This window comes from Lepisosteus platostomus, chromosome 18 (genome assembly GCF_059453375.1).
Source record: "Lepisosteus platostomus isolate fLepPlt1 chromosome 18, fLepPlt1.hap1, whole genome shotgun sequence".
Taxonomy (NCBI): Eukaryota; Metazoa; Chordata; class Actinopteri; order Semionotiformes; family Lepisosteidae; genus Lepisosteus; species Lepisosteus platostomus.
In genome coordinates, this window is record NC_142628.1 from 10430941 (window position 1) to 10457748 (window position 26808).

The 26808-nt window shown below is 38.0% G+C and overlaps 1 protein-coding gene across 3 annotated transcripts in view; it reads left to right on the top strand.

Moving 5' to 3' along the window:
- The window catches only part of LOC148645645 (neuron navigator 2-like), a 222482-nt gene that overhangs the window by 36560 nt on the left and 159114 nt on the right, over nucleotides 1-26808 (top strand). The window contains exon 1 of one of the 3 annotated variants that reach the window (XM_088611780.1): nucleotides 7479-7601. The exons of the other annotated variants lie outside the window; for them this stretch is intronic. The gene's annotated coding sequence lies outside the window, so the exon portion shown is untranslated. Of the gene's footprint in view, nucleotides 1-7478; nucleotides 7602-26808 lie in introns of those variants that run through there. 3 annotated transcript variants of the gene reach the window in all.

Genomic DNA, 26808 nt, shown 5'->3' on the forward strand with positions numbered 1-26808 from the left:
AACCAAGGCCTTCACTGTTGCGGTTTTGCTCAAGTAGTTTGTGGGCTGCTGTAGTCATTTGTTTGGAACACGAAAGAGACAAAACCGTTAACGTGTTGCTCGCACGCACGCAGACACTCAAAAGGTCTCCGACAGACTTTGCCACTCTAAAGCCAGCAGGCTGCCGATCAGCTTACAGGCACTGGTGGAAGAGGATAGTGACCGAGCATCCAGTCTGTGGATTAATGGATCAGCTCCCAGTGTCAAACTGCAGTGGATTACTGGTGTAATCTGGGATATTGGCTGCGACCTGTAATTGAGACGGCACCTTGCCAGGGAATCTGTCCCAGCCACCCAGGCACGTTTTTCTTCCAGGCCTCGCTTCAAGATTTATGATCAGAACAAAGGCATTATAACTGGGTGAAAGAGATGTTTTTTACTACTGGTTCATTGGTTTATCGTTTCTAATGAGCATTATAATTAAGTGTCATATCTCGTTTGAATGCTGGAATGGATATATGATTGGAATGAAGAACTAAAAGCCTGAGGGCGAGTCTGTGTTTATGGCTAGAATCCAGCCTACCATTGCTTGCCTGACTCTCTTGTACATCTCTGAGAAAAAGTGGTGGCTCTTGGTGGTGATTATATAATCTGTTTTGTGAGTCCTGTGTAAAATACCAAGACAGTTGTAAAGCTTGGCTTGTGGGAGCTTCTCGTTTTACATCCATTCAGCTCAGTCTAGCGTTTTTTGTAATGCATCTCAATCTGTGGTCACATGGCAGTGCAGTGCAGGTTCACTGAATTTCTGGTGGCTCAGAAAGCACGAAACACAAATTTGAAAAAAAAGTGGTTTTCTGATATTAGGAAGCATGGTTTTAATGGATCAGTGTAATCAGTCATTTTCTTCTCTTTTTTTATATATTCTGATATAATCATATACATAGCACTACTGTGCATGATATGGCACAGATAAAAAAGCATTTGAATGGGGTTATGTGTGGTCAATTCTTTGTGTAGGCTGTCTGATCAGCACTGAGGAAGAGCTTAAAGGAGCCCTAGTTGACATTTTGTAGACATGGCCTTGTCTACAAACGGGGGTATTTGCAGAACAAATATGTCATAGTCTACGTTTACACTTGGGAAATCACAAAGGCTGTGGTTTATGGGAGAGCCAGTGATAGTAGTGTCTGATGGCATGAACCCAGTGTAGTAATAGATGATGAGTATTGCGACAGGTTGTCCTGTCTTGAGCACCAGTCCAGTGGTTCTTTTGAAGAAGGTTTTCCTCTGTTGTGCCGGCCCGGCTTCTGCAGACCTGCCTGTAGGGCTCCAGGACTGGCCTGAAGGGGGTTTTGTGGACCATGGGAAACGGATGTCTCAATCTGCTCAGCCAGTAGGAGAAAAGTAGCAAGGATTGTGGGTAGTGTTACCTGCATCGTTTATTTCCAGCCTTAGAAATACAAAAAGTGTTACTTTCAAACCTTTCCTTATGAAGAATTATTCATTTTTTTTTCCTAATGGCACATGAGGAATTACTTGAATTTTTTTAAAATTAGATTTTATGATAGGTTATATATACATTGAAGCTTCCTTCAGACTCTATTGGCTGAATAACCTCTTCTGCCATTTAAAGCATCAGCATTATTTTTAATGTGCTTGTGCCTGGTAGTTAGCTGCTAATAGACAATTTGATGCCATTGCTTCCAGTAGTACAGCTGGGTCTGTGAAAGCTGTCATAGCAGGGGTCTTAGAGTATTGTAAATGAAGAGGCAGAGTCCTGTCATTTGTAGTGGGGTTTTGTGAATGCTTTCATTCTGCTTTTTTGTGGCTGTTCCCAAAATATGCTGAGCTCTAATATAAGGGGTCGATTTGCAGACGCACTGGTGATTTAGACTGCGATTAAGCTGGAAAGCATTTGCTTGTTGTGGATGGTGAAGGGTATGTGTATAATACCGGCTCTGAAGTGTTCACACATGTTTGCATGACTGGTGTTTAATATCACTGAGTCTGGCATTTTAGCTCACCTCCTCTCAATAGTAATTCATTTTCCGTACCGTAAGCACATCCATTGCAAGAATGAATGTAATTTCATTGGATGTTGCTTAAAAACACTTTGGGAGAAAATGCACCACAAATAAATGGAGCGCTCAAATGGGTACTTTAATAAACGCTGTGAAGATTCATTTGTGAAGGGGCACTCGTCTGTTAAATCATTCATCAAACTTTCAGAATTGAGCTATATATAATTCAAATTGAAGGCTGAAGAGATTATTTTGTCACATTTTAGCCTACATAGTTTAAATTTAGGGGGGAAAAAGACTTATGTGGATGATAAATGCCTGTTGTGCTGAATAGCAAAATGAGCCAGTCCAGGGTTTGAGTAATATTGCATTAATCCAGGGTAAGAAACAAAAACTAATTGTATAGATTTTCCAGATTGACTCCCAATTATTTAATGTATTAGAATTCTTGTTGATTACTGAGCCTTTCATTTACTGAATAGCATTGTCAGGCTCTCTTGGGGAATGCTTACACTGTATACAAGTTTATTTTTTTCTTCGAGTCTTTGATTTGCCTTATCCTGAAGTGAACCTCTGGTTGATAATTCGACACTATAAAAAGAATTTTCCCTTAAGCAGATCGTGGGCGTTAATAACTAATACTTACAGTCTGATTCTTTGTGCTGGAACCCAGAACAATTCACAAAATCAAACCAATGTTTGGTTTAGTAGACCATTTTTTTATGTGGCTCTAAAAACAGTTCTTTATATACAGCATTTAACTGTCCCTATTTTGATCCATCTAAGTGTCAGAAAAACAAATTCATAATCTTTTCACTGCACCGTGGTTTTTTACAGTATTACCACTGAGAGACCTTTGTGCAGCAGAAGGTAGTGGTTTAGAAATGCTTACTGAATGCTGAAACTAAACCCTTTATTTTTCTGCCATTTTATTCTACATGTACTTCATAATTCAACCACTTGTCAACTCCGATGGCTTGAAAAAAGTACAGGGGTACCTGGCTGAAATCTCAAGAGTTGTTCCTTATAGCCATTTCAAGTTTCAAATACCCTGTTCTGAGAACAAAAATAAAAAAAAGATTGGATACTAGTTTCGCCCCAGTGCCTTCAAATTAAACCAGCAGTCTGTAGAATAGTGAGTGGAAGTCATTTACACTGAGCCTTTGGATTCAACTTTTCCTTTCATCCTTGACTTTTAAATTGCTCTGACCTTTCAGTCTGCAAGACATTGAGTGGGCAACTCTTCTATTTAAGGAGTCAGCATTTCAAAGCATAGAACACAGCCATTAGAATCGTGACCTTAAAAAAAAAATCAGTCACCTTAATAAGGTTAAGTGTTGTTTAATGTACTGTATATATTTAAATTTCATTGTGTTGGGTCAGTTTAGATGAAAAAAACTGACATAAGTCATCACTATTCATATCTATTGTCATACACTGGGGCTAAGGGTGCATTAGCAGGCATCTGTTATAGGCAGCTATTCTAGCATTACACCAGTGTTTAGGTGAGAAATGCAGGAAGAAATACAGTACATTTCTGCAACCTTGTGTCCTAGTCCAGTCTGTTGTCCTCCAAATGTTGGGTTTCCCCAAAACAAAATCAGTACCCCTTCTCTCTCCAGCTCAATCCATGTCCCTATCAGCCACCTCTGCTCTTCCCTGCTAGTTGGTCAGGCTGGTATGTTTTCTTTTACTTAAATACCTGAAGCAGATGTTTCCCAGGTGTGTTTGTTTCGCTTGGTTGCCGAGTTTCCTCGGACTTGAGTATCACGGCCTTCAGCGTCTCTCCACAGCTCCATTCCTGTGACCCTGTGTTGCGCTGTTCTGCCCCCTCATTACTCAGTGTTTTAATATATCCACTTACAGTACGAACATCCAAGACTAACCATTCCTTTGGTGAACAGTGACAGGAAGTTGATTTAACATGAAGTATACTTTTGGTCATTTTTGATAGGAACAAAATCAAAAGCAAAAGATGTTTTGAAAAACTTTGAATGTTTGTGTGTTTCTGAATGCAAGAATGACACATTTATCCATATCCATATATTAAATAATTTTCTTTGGCTTTGATAACCATGAGAAGATGCTTCCTGTAGCCTTTTAATGCTTTTAATCTTCTCAATGCAGTTTTGACCTTGTGCTAAATCTTTTCAGCTCCTCCAGCTTGCTTTCTTCAGGTTTTTTAACATGTACCACAAATGTTCTATTAGAGACTGTGATAACTGTCTCTGAGTCAAGGAAACTGATTATTGTGCCCTCTTAACCTTCTAGTGCATGTTAAAACCCATAATCTTTTACCTTAGGGTTTCATACAATCCTCTGACTTTCCCAATGAGGTGATATTGATTTTGTTTTGCTTCAGTGTTCAGCCTCTTAATACCCAGTTACAATCAAGGTGACATCCAAGCTTATTGAGACATTGAGGTTTTGTTTAAACCTCCTGACTAAATAGCAGTACAGGATTAAATTCATGGATCTTATTCATTCAGTAATTTTTACAGTCATGTTCTTTGCTACCCTTTCCATACCGACAACCAAATACGAGTTACCCTGTACTGTAGATGGTGTCATCCTTCAGCTGAGATGTTGTACTTTGACATGACTGTACAGCAGTATCTATCGGCACAAACGTAGACCTTAGACTTCAGAAAACCATTTATTTTTTCAGCTCTGCATATGTCGGTTTCATTTGATGAGGAGAGCTGCATTTAAAAAGCAGCAGTGCGACAGACAGACAAATGACTCCTTGAGCCTGATCCACACTGCAGGTAGCCAGCAGCTGTCTGCAGTTCACTTGATCTCACTCATACCTCTGAGGTGGCTGAGCCTTATTTTTCTTTTTTTTCCTGTATTAATATTCCTAGAAAGAGCAGTGTAGGATAAGCACGAGTACAGTAGTAGCCCTCATACTGCAGAGGTTTGAATGAATATGATTTTATCCGAACTAGCTCTTTATCACTTCTGTGTGGGATTCTTTGTAGTTAACAGTAGTGCTGCCATGGTAACCAGTCACGACAGCTGTTACTTCAGGTTCCCTAGAGCAGATGCTGTATGAGAGTATGCTGTATGGCAGTCAAAGGGATATATGACTTGGGAGAGTCGGTCTGGACTGAGACCAGGTTGTAAATGAGCAAATAGTGTGGAAACTCACCAACCTTATTAGCAGTAATTAAGAAACAGTTATTTATTTTTGGTGTGTGGGGGGGGCGGGTATGACTGTGTTTTTCAGTACTAAACAGCTGTCTGTTTTAAGCCTGTTTTTAATTAAATGAATGTAATTTGTTTGTGATGCTGACTTATTATGAGATTATTGGAAAATAGCCTATGAAATGTTTATTACCTGGACCTCTTGTCAGCTAAGTGCATATTAACCTTTTTACTTCTGTGCTTTTTAGCTCTTTGTGATTCTTCTGGGAATGCACTCCGATGATGTAATTTAAGGAACTAAGTAATCTATATACTGTATACTGTAACACCCTGTCTTTTCTAATGAACCTATTACAAAGAGTTATTGCTTTGGGTCGGTTATCCTTCTGTGATTGTAAAGGGCAAAGTCTAAAGGCTGTAACTAAATGTGACCTAGGGGAATTTCTCATTCAATTGATGGTTTAATAGACCACATTGTTGGGAAGATTTTCTAATATAGTCTTTTGATTTTCCTGAAAAGTTGTTTCAAAGCGACAGTGTTTGTCCAAAACTGAACCTTCCCCTTAATTCAAAAACTGCATCTCCGAAAACACTGTGACAGTTTCTTTGTATGCATCTTTGAATAGGTCATCCCTTATAGGTGAGATTCAACATTTCACCTCTTTTGTTTCACATGTATAGCTTATTTTAAACCAAACTATGCAGTGTAATTTAACTGTAAAGTCCTCTGCAGCGAAGTGTTGCCAAATAAAAGTTGTGCTGTGCCAAATAAAATGATTGAATGATTAATCAAGTACTTTCATTAGGATGAAAATGGAAAAATATGCTTTTTTTATAATTTAATGATTTTGTTCACTCTTGATCTATGCTGTTGCTCCTTTTTGATGCATTGTCTCATTATAATGATTTCGCACTCTTACTATCATGGAATTTCTAAATGCTTTACCAGGGATTTAATGTATTTACTGAATTATTTAGTGGTTTTGTGAAATCCCCGGATCCACATTCTTCCTTTATACGTATCTACATGGAGTCTAAGTACTGGACATGACTCGCACTGACCTAATAAAGGTGAAATCTGAAATGTACAGATACATTTGACAGCCTGTGCTGTATGGCTCTACAGACCTTTCTTAGATCTCTGAAAGGAAATTTAAATGGTTTTTCTCCCTTTCACTCAGTATTATAACCAGTCATTTTTAATTTAATTAGCATTTAAATCCAAGGGAAAAAAGTTAAATTGAGTCCTTTTCATAAAACACTTGGATATCCATTATCTCCTCCAGCTGAAAAAGTGCGATTCATTTCCTTTTTTTGTAATCACTTAGTTAAAATGTTTAATCTAAGTATGATTTTATTAAATTTGTGTACTGTCAGTGGAGGATAGATTTAAATTAAAATCATTAGTTTTTTAATGAAGTCTAGGGCTTTAGTGTCTTGTTACTCTCATTCAAAGTAATACATGTTCTGATAAAAAACGTGGTAATTTACTCTGTAATTATACAGTTATTTGGTGGTTGGGTGTGTGGTTTGGGAAGTGTGGGTGTGCATAAAAATAGCTCATGATTCTTGTGAAAGTGATGTCTGTACAATTTACAGAAGTTTCCTGAAAGGACAAGTGTAGTCCAGTAAAATGGCAGAATGTTTTCCGTAATGTCCTTCACAAAGTTTCTTTTGAGCACCAGTACTTATGTTTTTTTCTGATTTATCACTCAATTTCTTGCAATTCCTTATAATTTAATTTCATGTTTTAAGAAATGTATCTTAAGTTTGTCATAGCATACCCTCTAATGTACTAAACGATTGTAACTAAAGTATTTTGTTCCTGTTTTGTCTAACAGTAGGAGTTTTAGTGTTGTAAAATTGTGTACAGTTTACTTTAATAATGTGAGATTTCATGTTCATGTCTTAATTTCTTGTGAACATGGTCTTGGTCTCTTATTCTTCAGCTTGAGTAGTGGCTTGGCTATGCACCACAACTTGTTGTGACAATATGTTAACAAGCTCACCAAATGGTGATTGTCTTTACCTTTTCCCTGTCTGAGAAGCTGTTTTGAGATGGCAAAGGTTGTTTTGCTAGCCGTGAGGTATGTTTTTACCTGCCCATTCAAATTGGTTGTTTTTTTATGACACCATACACACATAATAATTGGTTGTCACTTTGCTGTCTGAGGACCTTTTAATCTTTAACTAGGAGCTACAGTCAAATGAGTCACCTGATGGGTTATCTGTGAATCCTAAATGGCTATACTAATTACAGATTTTGAACAACACTTCCTCCTACACTTGAAAGCCTTCTTAAACGGCAGGATTGAGTGATAGCAACCTCAGCAGAAATGACACAGGCCACATTTCATTTTGCATTGTGAGGTACCGTAGCCGCCATATGTTTGTATCTCAGAAAGGTCAGCAAATGAAAACCATATTGTGACATTTTGTTTCAAGGCCCGAAAGGTAAGTCTCATTTCTGAACGTCAGTAAATGTTAGATACAGTGATATGTACTTCACTTCCCGGACTGATCTGTGGAGGGTTAGCAGTGGTTAAATATTCAGTAAGTCTACTATCATTATAGATCATTAAAATGATCCACCCTAATGAAGTCATATTCTGAAAAGAGTTATTTTCTTACTTTTTTTGTTAATTTTTGGCTCCATTTCTGTTTTTTCTCCTAAATGTACAAATAAAGTGTAAAATGTACAAATACAGTATAAATAAATGTACAATAATGTTTTTCAGGAAATTACCTGAAGCTAGGTACAACACATGTTTGGCAACTTCAAAAAGCAAGAAAAATGCTGAGGGCAGTCACAGAAACAATTGGAAGTCATAGAAGCAGCATCATCTGATGTTGTTGGAAGAGTGGAGGATAACATATAATGGATAGTTGTTTTCTTTTACGGTATTTAAACTGAGGGCCTTGCTTATAAAGCATATTCTTATTACCTGTGTAAGTGTCTGGCTCCGATTTTTTTTATATCAAACCCATTCCTTTAACAGTAGAAATAATAATTGCTTTTGAATAGCGTTTTCATTCGAAGGATCTTTATGTGCTCTACCTCACTATTGTACTATCCCAGATCTTTAACTCATCCTTAGCCTTTCCATGTTTTCCTACAGGTTTGTGAAAAAGTGATTGTTGTATCCTGTGCTATAGGAAACAAGTTAATTAACCTTGACCACTACTCGATAAGCATTGTGGTATATGTATCTGTAGGACTTGCTTAAGGAATTCAAGGAAATTTCTAAACATGATACATACACTAGGAATGAAAAGACTGCCCAGGGCAGCCACAATTGGGGAGACATGCAAGAAAAGAAACCTAGTGATGATGATAGTTAAAGAGTAAAATAACTGAATATTAAAGTTATTGTTGTTGTTTTTTTCAGTTGCATCATCTTTTCTAGTTTTCCTAATTTTCATTTTTTGTAACTGGTATTTGTTCAATCTTTTTTTATCTTAGTAATTGCCAAACAGGTTTTTCTTTTCTGTTTCAGTCATGTTATAAACTCATTAAATGTGCATAATTCATTGAAAGGCCATATCACTGCATTATATGTAACTAAAAACTACAATGCAAATTCCCCAGTGTCAGGGAGCAGAGTGTTTACAGCCATGATTTAATTATCTGTCGGAGGCATGTAACCTGGAGCTCTGGGGAATTATTTGAAATGAGAAGGGAAGGGTTGTAAATATCTAGATGCAGCGAAGAAGCGAAGGTAATGACAGGGTGAGTGATTGCTCTCAGACCAAGACGCAGCGCTGCTGTGTGTGAAAGAGGGTGTTTTGAAATGAAATTTTTGCTTCTGGAAAAAAATACCCCAGCACCCTCCTGTCTGTTTTCTTAAAAAGAAGGAAAATGGGGAAAAAAATGGAGTAGCTGATGAAAGTGCGTGTCAAGCTTTCCCGAAGCATGAGCAACTTGATGGATGTTGTTTCCTCTTACTGTGGTATAGGACTTGTAAGAGCCAGCTGACGACTTGACTCTGAAAGAGAGCAGGTTTACCCCTCCCCTCTCCTGCCTTTCTCCCCCCCCCCCAATTAAACATTGCTGAGAATGTTACCCAGCTAAACCTGCATGTGTAGCATGCACTCGAAAATGTGATCCTGGAGGTAGTCTAGACATATTTCCCTTGTTTTATATCCGTGGCAGCATTATCATGTATATTTTAATGTTTTAGTATACAGTAGATGAGAAAACACACTTGCATGTCTGAGGAACCCCCACATAGTGTTCATAGGGAATTGGAGCATCCAGCATTCATTTGAATGTGTTTTGTGTGCACTGCACTTCAAACATGCATTCCACTGAGGATTACAAAATATTGTGTTTTCCCTTTGTCTTTGTTAGCTAGACTGTGTGCTTTTTAGACTGCTCTTGGAGAGAGAAAACTCTTCTTTACTCCGAGCTGAGCAGAGCTGCCCTCTCCTCAGCGTCATTTTGCACCTGTCAGAGCACTCCATACATAGTTTGCCGTACACAATGGGTCCCTGTCCTGCTGGAACGCTACACGTCAGCTCCTGCACAGCACAGCTGTGAGACAGTTGAAAGACAGGTACTGTAAATACTTCTCCAGCAAGGGGGGCTGTTAAGTGAAATCCTGCAGTGCCTTGTGCCTTCAGTGGAAACTTGGAAGGGCCTCTTTCATAGTTCTGGACCAACCGAGGTATAGGAAGTGCTGGCTACAAAACCGCTAACTCAAAATGAGTTGACCTAATAGTGAGGACTGCATACAACTACCATTTAAAAGGTAGGCCAGCTTAGTTTTTTGTCCTTTTGTGTTATACCCTTGATTTAAGGTCCACTTAATTTCCCTCCTTTCCTTTTAATAGTCAATTGGTGGCGTTTCCACGATTGTTTTCTTACACGGTCTACATCCCAGAGGTACATCGTCCGGGGCTCAAATAGAACTTTAGCCGGGGCTGATTTACAGCACGGTCACCTGACTGGCGTATCGTTTCTCTGTGATTCATTGCACCAACAGCAATAAAAAAAAAAAAGTATTGGATTCAAATTGAAATTGGATATGACTCCTTTATATTTATTTCTGGCAGGTGGTATCCTTTCAGCTTCCTATTTTTGAAATGGGTTCTGTGGGATTGTTCTGCTGCGTATCACATCACTTCACGTGTCTAATGATATAGAGAAATTGGACTTTCTGCACAATGTCAATGACAGAGAATCTAATCATGAGAATTCTACTATTTGTTGAATACACCGTGGAAAAGACAGGCTCTCAAGTGGAACTGCCTCTGGCATGAGAAGATATTTAGGTTCTTTCCTTTCTTTCGTCCTTACTGTTACGTATCATGCTTATTATATAAGATAGACACCTATATACTGTAGCTGCAGTATATATGGCTTTGGATGCATATTTTTAATCATGAGCAGTAGTTTTTATTGTTAAGGTGAGGTGTTTTTAGCATCTGTGAGTTACACTTATTTTGAAAGCTAATATCAGAAAGCTACAATAAAGTGATGTCTTTAAAGCTTCAGATGCATTTGTTTCTTTTCATTTTGCTGAAAATATTTTTAATTTGCATTTTATGGTAGATTTTTGGTCATTATGGCATTTTTTACATTAAAAAGGGTGAAATGGTTTGTTTCCTGTGTCCTTTCTCTGGCTTTAGACCTTCCTTACTGAATGCTTCCATAGTTGCTTGTTATGCATTTTGGTAACTGCTGGGTGTTTCCACTGAAACCAAGCAAAACTGTGTATGGTTTTGGCCACTACTATATGACACCAGAAAATGCTGCTGAGATATATATGCTCTTGGTAAAAGTATCTCAGCTGTAAATAACATAAAATACTAGTTTACATACTAATAAAATACTAGCTGTAGTAGTACTCAGCTAGTATTTATTCATGAAAAATTACAATCTAATAACAAAACAGTTCATATTAAGCCATTATTGTTTCCAGGCTAATTACTTCTTCCCTGAATTTCACTTCCTAATATTCTGAGATTAACCGGAAAATTTCAAGACAAAGGAGTGTCTGCAGAGTGCACGGATTATTTAATAATCGTCATTCAAAACAAAATTGGCCTTGCTCCTAGAGCTGTCTTTAATATAGCAGATAATGAAGGCTGGAGAGCTGATAAAACTGCAGCCCTTTTTCATTGTTGTAATAGTGTTTTTTGTCCCCTGGAGTGTGGGGAACAATACCTAATCCGTTTTTAATAAAGCAGGAATATGTCTGGAGGTTCCTGTTTCTATAGAAACAGCATTTCTTGTAACCCTCCATATTTCGTGTATCCACTGCATATGGATGTGTATATTTATGTGTTATACATCGTTGTTTCTAGTGCTGTATTGGTCCTGTAAAGTGAAAGTGCTTTAAGCCCCTAGGTTATGCTTATTTACATCAGTGGACTGACATAAAAATTAAATTTGACCACTTAATGTATGTGTTTTATAACTGATGTATCCATTTTTCATTTTAGCTTCTGAGTGATTATAATAGGTGTGTTTAAACACAACAAAGTGGAGTTATGTTTGCTATCCATTACGGAGAGACAGACACACAAAATCACCCCTGCATTCATTAAAATGGCAGATGCACAGTCTATTTTTCAAAAATAAATCAGCACAGATGGTGAAAACTGCTTGTTGTATTTTTAATTTAATAAGTACAGAAACTTCAAAGACTGATACACATACATTGAAAATATACAAATGATGGCTTAGTTTTTCCCGGTGGATGATTGTTTTGAATGATAGATGATAGTGCTTGAAGAGTGCAGTAAATAACTCTCAATTTTCTTAGACATTAATTGGCGTCTTTCTGTTGTTTCAAATGAGTTTTGGAATGTTTGGTGCTTAAGGATAGACTGGATCCTGTGCTATACTGAATTGAAAAAAGGTCAACACACAAATTGCACTTTAGAATCAGAAGCTTTGCCAATAAACAGCTACTGTAAAATAACTTTTCTTTTATTTGCTGTTAACATTTACAAGGGGAAAAAGTTTTACATGGCTCATGCAATATTTTTTTTTTTCCAGTTGAACATCAGATGAGAATCCAATGTCAAAGACTTGTGCATGTTGTGTGTTAATGTGTGCTGGTGAAATACACTAATGTTTTAAATTAATTATGTAACTAGAATGCTTATTATATGTGTCAAATGAGCAATTATAAGCTGTATTTTGTGCTTTCCTCCTTATGTTCTGCCTCTGGAAGTCATTATCTGGTTTTAACTTGCATTGCTCACGATAATTGGAGTCAATTTCTTATTCCTTTGAATAAAGCTTTTAAAGGGTGGTAATACGTTTCGTTTGATTTTCAGATTTATGCATCAGCCCATTCACGTGATGGTGATGTGAGAGAGCCTTTTGCTCCACTTTTAACGATTTTTCTTTGCCTACTGACAGCTTTTTTGTTGGCATAGAGGGTGAGTCTTACTGTGGACGAAGTACATTGCGCTATATTAATAGAAAATATTTTATTTGGTTTATTTTATCCTTAACAAACACCTCACCACTTCCATAAAAATGTATTTTTAAGATATATACTAACAAAATATTAACATAAATTATTATGTCAGATGGTTCCATGATTTTTATTGATCTGTTATTATTTTTCTTTTTGTTGCACACCATACAGAGTTACAGTACTTATACAGGTCGTGTCCAATATATCTGTTCATTATTACTTTCCTTTTCCTCACACAATTTCTTTTTTCAAAGGTTTCTTTTTCTCAGTCTTTCTGACATTTTCCTTTTTAAATGCATTTTTTAAATTAAATGATAAAATAGCTTGAATAATCTCTTGTCTGATCTCAAATAATTTTCTCCTCTGGTATATTATATTTAATATCCAGCATTCTTTCTTTCTTTCTTTCCTGAGATAATAGATTTCCAGTTGTGATATATACTAAAATTTATTTTTGTTGCCATCAGCTCATTCAGAAAGTGATGATAAGAAATTAGTTCTGGATTTATAGTCTGTAATTTATAGCTTCTGGCTTTATTTTGCTCAGGCCTGTAAGATAGTGTCGATATGGACTGATGAATTGTACTATTGTATTGATTTAAATAAAATATTCCCCTGATATTTCATCTCCTAAAACACGTGAGATCTTAAATCTAAAATCTTGTTGCATGTTTTTGATAGATGGCCCTTACGGTGTCATTTACTATACCTGACACCATTATTAAGTACTGTCCTAGAGGGGTTAAACATTTGAGGAAAGATAAAAGGTACACTGCTTTTATACATTTATATACCTGTCTATATGTCTGTCCTTCTGTGCACTGTTTGTAGGAAATATAACTGGTGTCTTTCATATATGTATTTTTGACTCTTCAGTTTGTGAAATATCTTAACGCTGTTTTGTTGAAACTTAAGCTTGAGGGAATGCAATTATAGATTTTTGATTCAACAGCAAACAGGGCACCTTTCTGCAGGAAATATGATTAGGTTGAGAATATGATGAGAGATACGAATATGTATCTAGACTGCAGTGGTTGATGTGATTAAGAGAAGACCAGCAATAAAGAGATGGGGATCATAGGCTACATGTTCTTCTTGTGTGCCTGGATTTCTGAAGTTCAAGCCAGTGCAAGGGTTCAAAAAGGCTCATTTAAGAGGTTGTGCATGTGTCATGAAGTCGACTCTAGATTAATGCACTGTTCAGCAGCAGAAGGTGGGAGATGACTTGTTTTAAATGTGGCTTGCTAATCACGTAAAAGGATTATGTGGTAATCTGAAAATTAGACTGCTTTCCCTTGGAGAGGTTATGATGACAACTCTGTTTTAACCTAGTTGAGGATGTAAGCGCCGATCGTGATAATGATCAACTGTCACGGGACAGAGCTCTATAATGCAATATTATGTGCTTTCTAATTCAGAAGTGATTTGGGCATAGGTACTTTATTGTAATTATAATTCAATAATGATAGTGGCTTGTAATCTTAGTTGTTTACAAAGTGAGATAATAGAGAGTTTACATGTTGGTGAATAATGTTTATACTGTAGCAATAAAGCATTATTTGAACAAAGGAAGGGGTAAAGAATGAACAACCACTATGATGCTTTGTAGACACTTCTCTCTTATGTGAGGACTGTCTAATGCAGTAAGACTGTACAATGACCAAGAATTTTCATGGACCTACAGTAGTTGGTCCAGGCACATGACATAATGCATTATTTTTCAGAGCGCTGCTGTTACTGTGTATACTGTCAAGTACTATGTGGGATCTAATATATGGTTTTATAGTTACATTTTCCAGGGTTGCTAGTGTAAGATGAAAGATTTTTGGGAGCAGTAAAATTTAAGGATTTCCTCTGTTATTATTTAGTGTCACAAGTTTCCAGTTACTGTCTGGCAGGTAAAGAAAAACCACTGGTCAAGTCTGTGTTTTTGCATCTGACCCGTTGTGTAGGCAGATTTATAAATAGAACAGGAATCCTCTTTGGTCATCATTTCTAAAGTTAGCTTAAAATAGAAACAAAGGAGCAAGTAATTGCAGAAAATAAAACAAGCTGCAATACGCCAGAAATCTGCATTCCTGTGGTTTGTGAGTATAACAGTGACCTCTTTGGTTTTATGTCTGCCAATACTGTGATCCTCTTCAGAATTTTGTTACTGTGAAAACAATAAAAAACAACATTTTATTTAAGCAATAAAAAATAAATGGTATTTTTCCCCCTCTTCTTAATCGGTTTTCTTTTTAGCTTTTGGAACCCCATAATGAATAATATAGCGATTTTTTTTTTTTACTGAACTGTTTTACCTTACCAAATCTCTGCTGTTCTGAGCTCTGACTCAGCTAAAGAGGCAGATGCTTTGTTTCTGCTTAACCTTTAGACTGAATGCTTCTGGACCTGATAAAACCCTGAATTATTTATGAACAAGTTCATAAGAGTTTAAAGCCATTCCTAATGATTTTAACTTATCGATCTCTTCACCATCTTTTTCTGCTTCATTCTCTTCTCAAGAAAGATGAATATAATTTGCCCAAGCACTAAAATATTGCCTTTGAGTAAATTGTGTTTTTAACATTCGCACATATCCCTATAAACATTAGTACGTACCTCTATATATATATGACTTACAATTGGCAGGCTGTTTATGTGTAATTTTATTTAATGTATTGATGTACTGAAAGACTGTGTTGTGTAATTCTAGCCCGTCTTGTAAGTTTATATTGTATCTGAAATAGTGGATTCCACAATTAATTTTTGTTGATGCTTGCAGGAAAAAGCATTAAAGGAAGATGCATGCATACTTTAAAGAATCGGACTATCAAAAAATAAATAATAAAAATTTAACCATGGGATGGTGTCTTCCAGAAAATGTTTTGTTGTTGTTAATACTCCTGCTGGAATGGCAAAACTCAGAATCTATAGTTATTTTTGATTTTGTATGATCTATCGTGGTGATTGATGGTTAAGGGGTTAAAACTGACAAGTATAACTGGACAGAGCGGTGTTCAGTGCTCATCTGTTTCCCTCATTTTCTCTCTGTATTTTTGCCCAGAGCTCCGAGTTATTTGGTAAGTGTCTCCATTGATGTTATGAGAATTGACTGGTTGTAGGATATATACAGGCTGCAATCGCAGTTTTATGGAGGATATCTTCACAAATGTGACATCGCCCTCTCACCTCTACCTTCTCAGCAGGGATGTTTGTTGTTTTCCATCACAAGTGCTCTTGTTTTCAGTTTTCAGATTTTCCGTCCTCACACCTGGCTTCATTGTAGTGCTCAATATATCAAGAAAGGTGGCTTCTTTCAGTTTCAGCTGACAGCAGGATTGGATCATCCTTCAGCCTGCTTTATAGTTGTAATTTTTTTCTCTTCACCTTCACTTTTTCTTTCGTTTTTTTTTCCCGTACGTTAGCGGCATGAAGTGCCTTGTTTTTTAAGGAGAAAAATTCCTTGGCAACCCTTGTGAAGGTTTACCACAGTGGCAGTCTTGAATGCTGGGCATTGCTAATGTTAACACCTCTGCAATTTCTCGTTTGTCTGTGCTGTACATCTGTGAGCTTACACACAATGCTGTGAGTTTTTACTAACAAGTGTTGCTGATCGCGCTACTTGAACACAAATCTGAAGACAAATTGCAAGACATGTTTGTAACAGAGTGTTTTCCGGTACATCACAACCTACATCTATTCTAGTGGATTCCAAGAGGGTCAATGATCCACCAGGTGGTGTCAGACTTTGCTCCGATTATTATAAATCCCCTTGTTGTTTAGCACAACTTAGAACTACTTAGAAATACTAAGAAATACTTAGAACAAAATAATAAAGGTTAAGGCTTCTCCAAAGACGCCACACGTTTTTATTTCAATAGGTTGCATGGGTATATTTTCATAAATAGATGTTGTGATTATGTCAGATGAGCAAGCAACATTATTTAGTAAGCCTAGAGCACAGCGAGAAGTGATTTATGCACTGTAAGAAGCTGTGCTTTCTTTTCGTTTGGAAACAAATGCGTGAAATGAAAACAGTCAGAAAAGGCAGGGAATCTTATGTCACAGTTAATACATTTTTATCAAGGTTGTTGCTCTTTACACACTCTACACATTCTTACTAAGATTAGACAATGAAAAAATTAGGCTGAATTAAGCAGGTGTATGGAAGAGGTGGCTTGAAGCTGGTGAACTCACGCAGAGAGATATGACCCTTTCTTTCATTCATCCATTTTTTCCAATTTAGGGTCGCGGGGAAATCAGAGCCTGTTTCAGCAGGCAACAGGCACAAGGCAGGCTACACCCTGGACAGTGTGGAGTCGGGCACAAACACAGACACGCTCTCACAGCAGGGCCAGTTTCCCCACAAGCAAATTAACCTAACAGTTTGTTTTTGGACTGTGGGAGAAAACTGGAGCCACCATGTTCCCCTTCCCCTCCTTCAAAATTAAAATTGTGGGATTTTGCCAACACATATTTGTGCAGCCTTACTAATCCCCCAAATGGTACAATAAACAGAAATGTGTAGCATTTGATTCTCTAATTTTCTCACATTCCTGTCCAGGCAGTAACTACACTACCAGCAGCGATATGTTGTAATTTAACAAAAATAGTAATTGTGCATTTATGCTATTTGTACTGAGATGAGTGTGGGGCACGTAGATAATTTTTCCAAGGTGTGCTTTGCTCAGATTGTACCTTCAGAATGTTCTACATTGCAAGGAGCGATCATATTTTTTTGCTGTGCAGTGATGACAGGCCAGGAGCAGACACAGTGCCCACAGTGACTTATAATATGGCGATTGTCAGGAGGAAGACATGTCAGGAGGGATTTATAGTACCCTTGGGAGCCGTCTTTTCCAGCGGGCCATTCCAGTTTTACTGCTGGGCACTGCTGCTAATGTGAACTGCACATGACTCTGTCACCTGGTCGCCTACTCCGAGGACATGAGACTTTTTTCCTGGGTTGCTTAGGAAAAATACAATACACCTCCGATACAGCATGCCCAATTTGTCTGTATATTTCTTCTTTGACCAAATTACATTGTATTGCATGCCATTTTCATGATTTTTGCTTATCTTAGCCTGAGATCATTGTAGATGGCATCAGCTAGTGTACCAGGACTGAACCGCAGATGAGCCAGTGCACAATGTAAACTGACAAATATTCCTCAGCTGTTAGAAGCTTACTTCCTTGACTGATGCTGGATTTGGGAATGTGCCAATCTAATAAGGCATTTAGCTGGAACACTGCTGTGCTTAGCTCAGCTTTCACAAAGTTGCTTGTGCTTGGAAACTGTAATGATCTGAAATCAAATGTTTATGACTGATATTTTGGATGAAGGTGGTTTTGGATGAGGCGTCTTAGTTTGTTGTTTTTTTTGTCCGTTTCTCAGATGGTGATGCCAAATTTGTAACCCGCTAAGTGTTATCATGTTGAAAATCTAACACGGGCTTTTTTCTTTATGTTGTAGAGCAGCAGATCCATAAGCAGAGTCTGTCTTTACTAAAGAAATGGGCATGAAATAACAAGGCAACCCCTCCTAAAACTGCAGCTTACTCTGCAGTCTGTTTCAATAAATGTTGAAGTTCACCAAATGGGCTATAATTAGATGTATTGAATGTTCCATAGCTCTTTGTACTTATTATGAACTTAAAAATATAACTTAAACCCTTAAAAATATCAACATTAAAGAGTACGGATGTATGAAGAATTTTTGTTTTTCGGTCTCCGTTTGAGGGTTCTAAGAAAAACAAAGGAAAGGAAATAAGAAAATTCTTTTCAGGTCACCCTAAATATATTTTTGATCAGCACCATGCGATTCTGTAGCAGACACCGAGTTGGAACACTCAACAGATTTTCCTGGCTGGCCCAGAAGAAAAAAGGTCCAGATTTCTTCATAATATATCTGAAAATATCGCTTCCAAAAACAAATAGGCTGGATAATCTTATTAAAACCGCCTCTAAATCCATTATATTCTTTCTTTTTCATCCACATTTTCTTCTTCCCTGACTTCCCTGAAATTCCAGTACTGGAGAACCTCCAGTGCTAAAGTCTCCTTGGCACTCATACCTTTAGTACTTACATGGAGAATGAGAACTCAATTCTTTTTTTTTCTGACATACAGTACAAAAATCTTAAAGATGTGTTTTCTGTGGATCTGCTACACTGTTCATCCTTAGGTCTATTTTCAGCTGCTGTACTTATGGCTCTGTGTGCAGTGAATCATTCCGTACTGATGAATTGTAATCTTTCCAACCAGCCACTGAAGTGGGATCTGCATCACAATGTAGATCATGACCAACCGTGCTGTGGGGTTAATTTAAAGCTCATCATGTAGTTCCTTCCCAGTGAGAATATCTGATTGTGCCTGTAGCTGTGTTGGCTGTGAAGTCTAGTGAAATGGAGTCACCCTACAATTCAGACTAGGGGTCATTAGATAGAATTTTGCAAAACCTATAGTTTTAAAAAATGAGAGTTTAGATTCAGCTGAATAGAGTTTTTTTTTTTAAGCCTGGAAAATAATTTGATATTGTTTATTCTATTCCTTCCCACAGATATTTGCTTTGTTTTGCTCAGCCTTAGTCTTTATTTCATTTTTTTATTGAGGGGCATGCTTGAACAGTGGTTAGCATAGTGCTGGGGCTCCAGGTTCAATTCCTGGGGTCCCATCTATAGGGAGTTCGTATGTTTTCCCTGTGTTCACATTGGTTTCTTCTGGGTGCTTTGGTTTCCTCTCACAGTCCGCTGGCATGGTTAGGTTAATTGGCTTCTGGGAAAATTAGCTCTGATGAGAGTGTGTGTGTCTGTGTGTCTGCGCTGTGATGGGTTGGTCTCCTGTTGTATCCTGCTAGGTGCCCATTACTTTCTGGGATAGGCTCCTGCTCCCCTGCAACCCTGTATTAGAGAAAGTGGCCAGAATCTGGATGGACAGATGGATTAATTTTCAAAGTTTTACACAGTTACTCAAATGGAAACCATTTTCCTAAGAGTGTGACCACCTGTACCGCACTGGCACAATGAAGACCTGCAGATGTGCTCTCCTTCCAAGTTCACCCGCTGGATCCCTTCAATTTTTGATGCGCTCAGATCTTCACAATGTCTTTCACCACCTGGGATGGTGGCATGTCTCTCATTGAGACCACTACAGGCTTTACAGGCCCCTGTGAAGTCTCAGGAGCGGCTATTTCACTGAGAGCCAGAATGGCCTGGGTGACTAATGGTTCACCCTACAATAGCAGCTTTCTGCCAGCTGTGCACAACTGCTTAGAAGACCAGGATGTGGTCTTGTGGACTGGTAGTGACATAACCCAGGCTTGAACTGGTAGTGTTTGTGTCATGATGCTCAGCCTGCACTTTTACTGGTTGGAAGTCCCTTGGAAGTCCAAAGTTATTATTTGTTTTCTTCTGTAATTCCCACTACCAAAATTCCTGTGGATGGGGCAGAATTGTCCCCTGCTGTATTACCAATGGGTGAGCAGTTTATGTCAGTGAAGTTGAAGCATGGAGGACAGTGTTTATATTCTGTCCTGTGCACAATGTGTACGAGCTCCAGACAAATGTCAGAGCATTTATCAAATGTCAGAGAGGTCAAGATAGAGGAGCACCATTTATTAGGTGCTCATGTCATTAAGAGCCGGGACAGATCAATTCCGTGCATTAGTGTCGACTGTCTTGTCATCGGGGATCTTGGGCAGAAGGGAGAGGCTAGCAGAGGGAAACGGATGAAAACTGAACCTTCAGGAGGAAAGAAATTGGATTTTTATTAGGATGGACGAGGAGTCCATCTAGTACAATAGCTAAAAAAAAGGTTGCTGTGACCCATTTCGTAATAAAAAAATAGCAATGACAGTATTCAGACGCTGTACAGTTCAAGAAGTCCCACTTATAAAAAAACACGGTCTGAGGTCATAATGTGTCCTTTTTAAAAATAAAATGCATTTATTTGCTTTCTGTTGATTCAAAGTATTTTTCCTCGCATGATGCAGCCTTTATCGAGGGGAAAAACGACTTCTACATTATAATACCTAGCAATAACAAAGAAGACAAATGTATTAGTTTCAGAAAGTGTTAAGAGAACAACGTCTAATCCAATTTGGAGCCGCACGCGTATAGAGTATTACGAGCAGCCTGTATGAGGAAAACGGCGAGTGCTTTGCTTCCAAGATGCACAGAGGTGCTGTAGAAGGAAGGAGAGCCGTGTTGTGAATTGCATTGTAATGTGGAAAGGGTTTATGAGGAGCAGAGCAGGAGAAGGAGGAGGGGTGAAAAGAGGGAGGCACTGTTTTTTTTAATGAGAAAAAAAAAACAGGTCTTGCGTTTATATGCCGGCGTGGTTTGTAATAAAAAAAATCCAAGTCTGATCATTTAGCTTCCCTTGACTACATTTCAGAGTTTTTTTTCCCCCGTCTGCTTCATTTGTCGCGGGGAGACGGGACCCTACCTCATTTAGCTTTTGTGCTGTAAATTATAAATGAAGCTGCAGCATCTTGGGACCACAGGGGTCAGGCGGGACAGGCAGGGAGGCTTTTTAAGCTTTGCGCGTTGTGGAGCGCCAGAACAATCCAGGGAAAATGGGCCCTGAGGCACATGATTCATTGCCATACAGATGGAAAGGACAAGCGAGATTGCGACCTCGGGGTGTGCCCAGGATGCCGTGATTCCGGTCGTTGGGATACCTTAGGTGTGAGCGCTTGGACAGATGGGAGCGAAGATGTGCCGGAAAACAGCTATCGAATCACGGTTAATCTCTGTAAATAGGGAAAGCTGCACAGTACAGGGGGGACTCCTTCTGCACACAGACAGGCTTATCGCCGTTGGATATGCGTTACTTGTGAGCAGGATTTCCGTCAGGAAAGCAGTTTTTACTAAACACAGCGCGTTCGCATTCTAAACCCAGGCAGCCCCCCCGTTCAAAATTAGCTCTGTATTCATGAGTTCATTTGTCTCCTTGGCTTTGAAAAAGGGAGAGAGCAAGACATACTGCGCAGTGAACACTTGTTTGATCCCCACATCTTATGTTAAAAGGTCCTTACTACAGAAGTTTTTTTCCCCTGTCCTTTTTAAAAGTTGCTCTTTTCAGAAGAAAAAACATCAGATCGTGAGAGCAAAAGTCGAGTATTGAAATGACAGCAAGGAGAAGGGTACCCACCGTGCGTGTGGGTGCTTGCGTGCTCAGCAAAGACGGTAGGGTAAGAATATCAGATGCCATAAACTGTAAAAAAAATAAAGGTATGTAGCCAGGCTGTGGAATAGATTTATATTATTTCATTTCAGAATTCTCAATTTGATGACAAAGAAACACAACTCCCCTCTTATAGTGTGCCTAACATCTGTAACACTTGAGAAATCATTGTTCGTTCTGTTTGTGGTGGCAAAATATGGAGCTACTGTATCTTTTATTTCCAACACTACATTTTCAACTACTGTTAGTTGGAAATTATTTTACAGTCTTCATGTTTTTCAGGATTATTCTTTATATTAAAATCTCACTGTAACCCACGTGTGAACGTGTCCTCCTGTCTCTCCACGTGAAGAGAATATCCCCTCTTCATGCAGTGACAGTAATGAGATGGCCTTGCTGGTTTGTGTACACAATAGAAGCTGAAGAGACTTGAAGGGGTAGACGAGGCACAGCTAGCCTCAAGGAACCAGCGGCTATATTCCCCTGCAGCTCACAGCTGGCAGCCCACTGGTAAGCAGGTGTGAGCCTGGCCAGTACCTGGATAGGAGACCTCCTGGGAGTGCTTAACCTGTGGTCTTTGTGAGTCTTAATGCCCCAGTATAAAGATGGGGACACTATACTGTAAATAAATGCAGTACTTCAATCCTGACTCTCTGTGGTCATCCCTGGCGTCCTGGTCGAATTTCCCAATTTCCTTTGCCATCATGGTCTCCTAATAATCCCCATCTATGGCTTGGCTTCATCACTCTGCTCTCCTCCCCACTGAGAGCTGATGTGTGGGGAGCGTACTGGTGCACTATGGCTGCCGTCGCATCATCCAGGTGGGGCTGCACACTGGTGGTGGTGGAGAGGATCCCCATTACCTGTAAAGCGCTTTGAGTGGAGTGTCCAGAAAAGCGCTATAAAAGTGTAAGCAATTATTAACTCTGATCACTGCATTACTCTAGATGCAACAATTGAACATTTTGTTCTGTAAAATAAAGGCTCAATTGCACTAGGTGTTCCTGGGGTAATGAAGAGAGTCAGCAAGCTCTTTTCTGATTATTTAAATGAGTATACTGGCTTCAGTAATCTGCTTTAAAGTCAGTTGTTATGTAAATATGGTTTAGGATTAAAATGACAGGTAAAAAGATTGACTCCCACATTTACTGTTTACTGCACAGGCAGTTTAAGTTTAGTTGTGTGCTTGCTGTCAAGACAAATCCTGTTGCTTTTAAATTAAATACTGATTAAGTGCACACAAACCATTTTAAATAGCATATCTTAATGAAGGCAAACTCTGCAGTGTTCGATAATGCATGGCTCATTTTTTTAGGTTTCCAAGGCTACTCCAGCTTGCCAGCCAATCACGTTGGCTGTTACTTTGCCGGTGCAGTTTAATTAGATTTTTTTTTCTTGCATAGCTGGAAGAAAACCTGACTGTTTTTTAAAAACTGTGAAAGAGGGGCTCAATTATGCGTTGCTATGAAACTCCCCCCCCCCCGCCACCCTCCCTCCCAAAATTCCTTAAGCAGGAGATATCAATTAATTATCTTTTAGAGAGTGTGGTTTGGCAAAACTCTAGAGCTCCTATAGGCCATGAGGTTGGAGCTTTGTTATCGGTTAGGCACTGGTCATGGTTATGGGTCTATGACTGGTCACAGTTCTTTCTGTTGAAAAAGCAGAGCGCCAATTAATCTGATGTTGCTTATCTAAACCTAAAATTCTAGCCATTAGCATAGGCTGGCTGCTGCATTACAAAGTTAAGCCTGCAGGTGCTTCAGGCCATCTGTTGACAGAGGCGGTCTACAGTCTCAGGAATTTCCTCGAGAGATTGATTCGCAGAGGAGCCCAGTCAGTGCTAAATGAAATTGGGTGTAGAAATTTGGCTTTTATTTCAGACGTGTTTGCTGCCTCCTTGTGGTTTATACTAGTAACAAACTGAACCTGCACTTCCATTACCTTAAGTTAGGAAAATCGTGATTTAATTCTTCCTGCTGAGTGACAAAATATTTTTTTTTTACCTCTTGTTTTGGAATGGTGAAGAAAATTAACCCATAAATGTGTATCCCCAATATGACAGACTTTGATTGATTCCAGTCATTCAAGACCTATCATATTCATGCTTAGAGTAATATCAGAGCCTGTTGATAAAGGAGAATTTGGTGTTGATTAGATACCTGTAAGCAAAATCTGTAGGAGAGGTGCATAAAAGCACAGGGGCTAGATTGTGATTAAATCGCATTAATTAATTTAAAAATACGTTCCACCAAATGTTATTTTGATAAGTGTAATTCAGTTTCATAAATAGAAATTGTTGGCGAAGCAGTTTCTCACTTCTCCAGCAGATCTGCTGTTCATTGAGACTGCCATTCTCCACCCAGGTAGAGCTACACTTCAGTGGTGGATGAAGTGGCTCCAATCCTATATGTAAAGTGCTTTGGCATGAAAAAGTACAACACGCATTCAAGGAATTATTCATTAATGTTCTTATTGTGAGTGGTCTCAAATAAGATTAAGTCAAGAAATGTAGAAGAAACACAGAAATAGAAACTTTATGACGCTTCGAAATGGCCTACATTAAGCATAGGTCCTTTAACTGAAGGCAGACAACGCGTGGAATCTCGGGCTGCTCTCACACCTGGTTTGCTCTACTAGAGCAAGTGCCAGGCATCAATCTCTGGAATGGGAAGGCTGTAGACTGAGTGGGTGGCATAATAAGGTAGTAGAGTACTGGCTAAACCTCTTAAACTTATAGATATTTACAAGGCTTTTCTTTGTTTGTCATCCTGTGACAAACCGCTGTGCTGGATCAGAAATATGATTATGGAAAGAAGCTGTCAGGGAGGATTTGAGTAGCACCAGTCACAATGGAAATGTGGTATTTTTTTCTCAGCAACTTTATATGGGTTTAAGGCTGGACTTAGCTTTCTGCTGAAAGAGATAGAGAAGGCATGAAATAAGAATCGAGCAACGGAGTTGCAAAATAGAAGATTGGGTGTTCCAGCGTAAAATTTGCAATTTATTTTCAGTATGCCTCATTTTGCATTCAGTGTGAATACGGAGTTTCTGTAACTCGCTTCTCGTTATAGAGCATCAAACAATTGATGGTTATAGGTCTAACTACATTTCTGTATTTAGGCGACAGTATGATTAGTTTCATTTTCAGCAGTTTGGGTATTATTTAGGTGCAGTAGAGAATTATCACTGTACGCTGCACGCCTTGTATATTTATATAATTTATTATATAATTTATGTTATATAATGTCAAGGATACAGAGTCCCACTTGCCCGTTTTTAAAACTCATTTTTATTATTTTGTTTAGGGTGATCACTTTTTGTCAGATATCAGTAGTTTCTGGAATTTTATTTTTATTTCCTCTCATTTTAAAATAAGCAGTAAGAGGTATAAAGGAAATGAAATAATGACTCATGGTATTAGTGACAAATGAAATACTACATGTTTTTTATTTAATTTTTTAATTACATGAGCCTAGGAAATTTTCATCAGACGTAATGAATTAAGAGATCTTTGATTTTGATTTAACTAAGAAGCTATTGAAAGGAAATAATTTTATTTTCTAGTAATATAATGTTTTCCATCCAAGCAAGTGGTGCTGAATCATTCTTGTATGCAATTACCCTTCGTCACCAGCAGGTGGCATTGGAGTTTCAAAGGAATAGTCCAGTACTTCTTTTATTGTGTAGGTGTAAATGTTTGAGGTCTGAATATTACCTCTATACTGTCCAGGTGATCAGTCTATGGAAGAACACATTATATGGCTTCTGTCAGAAGTAGCTGATACAGCGTTTCTAATTGGCTGTTTGAATTCTGTTTTTAATCCTTTTGTTGAGAAAACAATAGATGTGAAATTATATTATACTAAGGAGTCTTTAGGCAAAATCGAATCATGTTAGGCACGCATGGCGAGTGAGCATAAAATTATAATGTTTTAATTAAGGGATTTTATGAATGCAAAGTAGATGCAATTATTTTCAAACTGGGGGCTTCCAATTTTAAGAGATTTCAAATTCTTATATTATTGTCAGATTAATTTACTTTATAGAAGAAAGAATCAAAACCTGGGATATAATTAATCATGCTACAGCCTTAAGCCACTTTAGGCTTTTGTATAGGTTGGAATGAAGGGTGTGTAATAGGTTGTAATGAAAACTAAGAAAAACTGATTTAAGTTTTTATTTTGTTTACATTGCAACCTAATCACTTTTTTAAGTATATATTTTTATTAAATCACTATTATAACATAATGTACCATACAAAATAACTGCATTTGTGTTTTATAGTGTGATACCTGGGGTTTATTGATTTTCAAGAGGGAAGTTAATGAGGTTCAATTTTTCCAAATAATACAGAATTAGACAATTAGTATCATGTAGGGTCAGTCATTATTATGATAGCAATCAAAGTAATTTTTTTTGGAAGTGTTAAATTGTATTCTGATGTGATATAGAAAAATGGATGCGTGAAAATAAAGCCAGGACATTTTTTTCACTGGACATTATACAGCTTCTGAATTATTTAAGAGGGTTTTATATTGTGAAAATTAGTGTGATATTTTTTGTATCGAAACACTTCTCAGGTAACAAATCTTAGCACATCACTAAGACATTAACAGCTCAGCCAGCTGAAAATACATGTATGCAGTTCATTTCTTAAACCAATTTTCATAATTGTAAATCGGCACATAAAAAAGTAAATATTTTTGTTCCACAGGGATGTTTTAGGGATGTCCTTATATACGTTATTATTAGTAGTACAACTTGAAAACAACTGAAATACACACTCTGACATGAAATTCAGATGAATCTACTGTACATGTGAAGTAGTTGCTGATGTGCCTCCTCTCATACAGATACTGTATACAACACAAATTTCTGCAAGGTTATCCACTAGGAGGAGATAAAGGACTTGTTTCATGAATCGGACATCGGCGTTAATAATACACAATAAAAGAGAATTGTAATTGTCTCTTAAATTATCTCAACCTCTCTTTTTCTCCTGGGGTCCTTTATAGTTGTCTCCTGGTGGAGTTGAGCATTTTCTTTATTGTAGT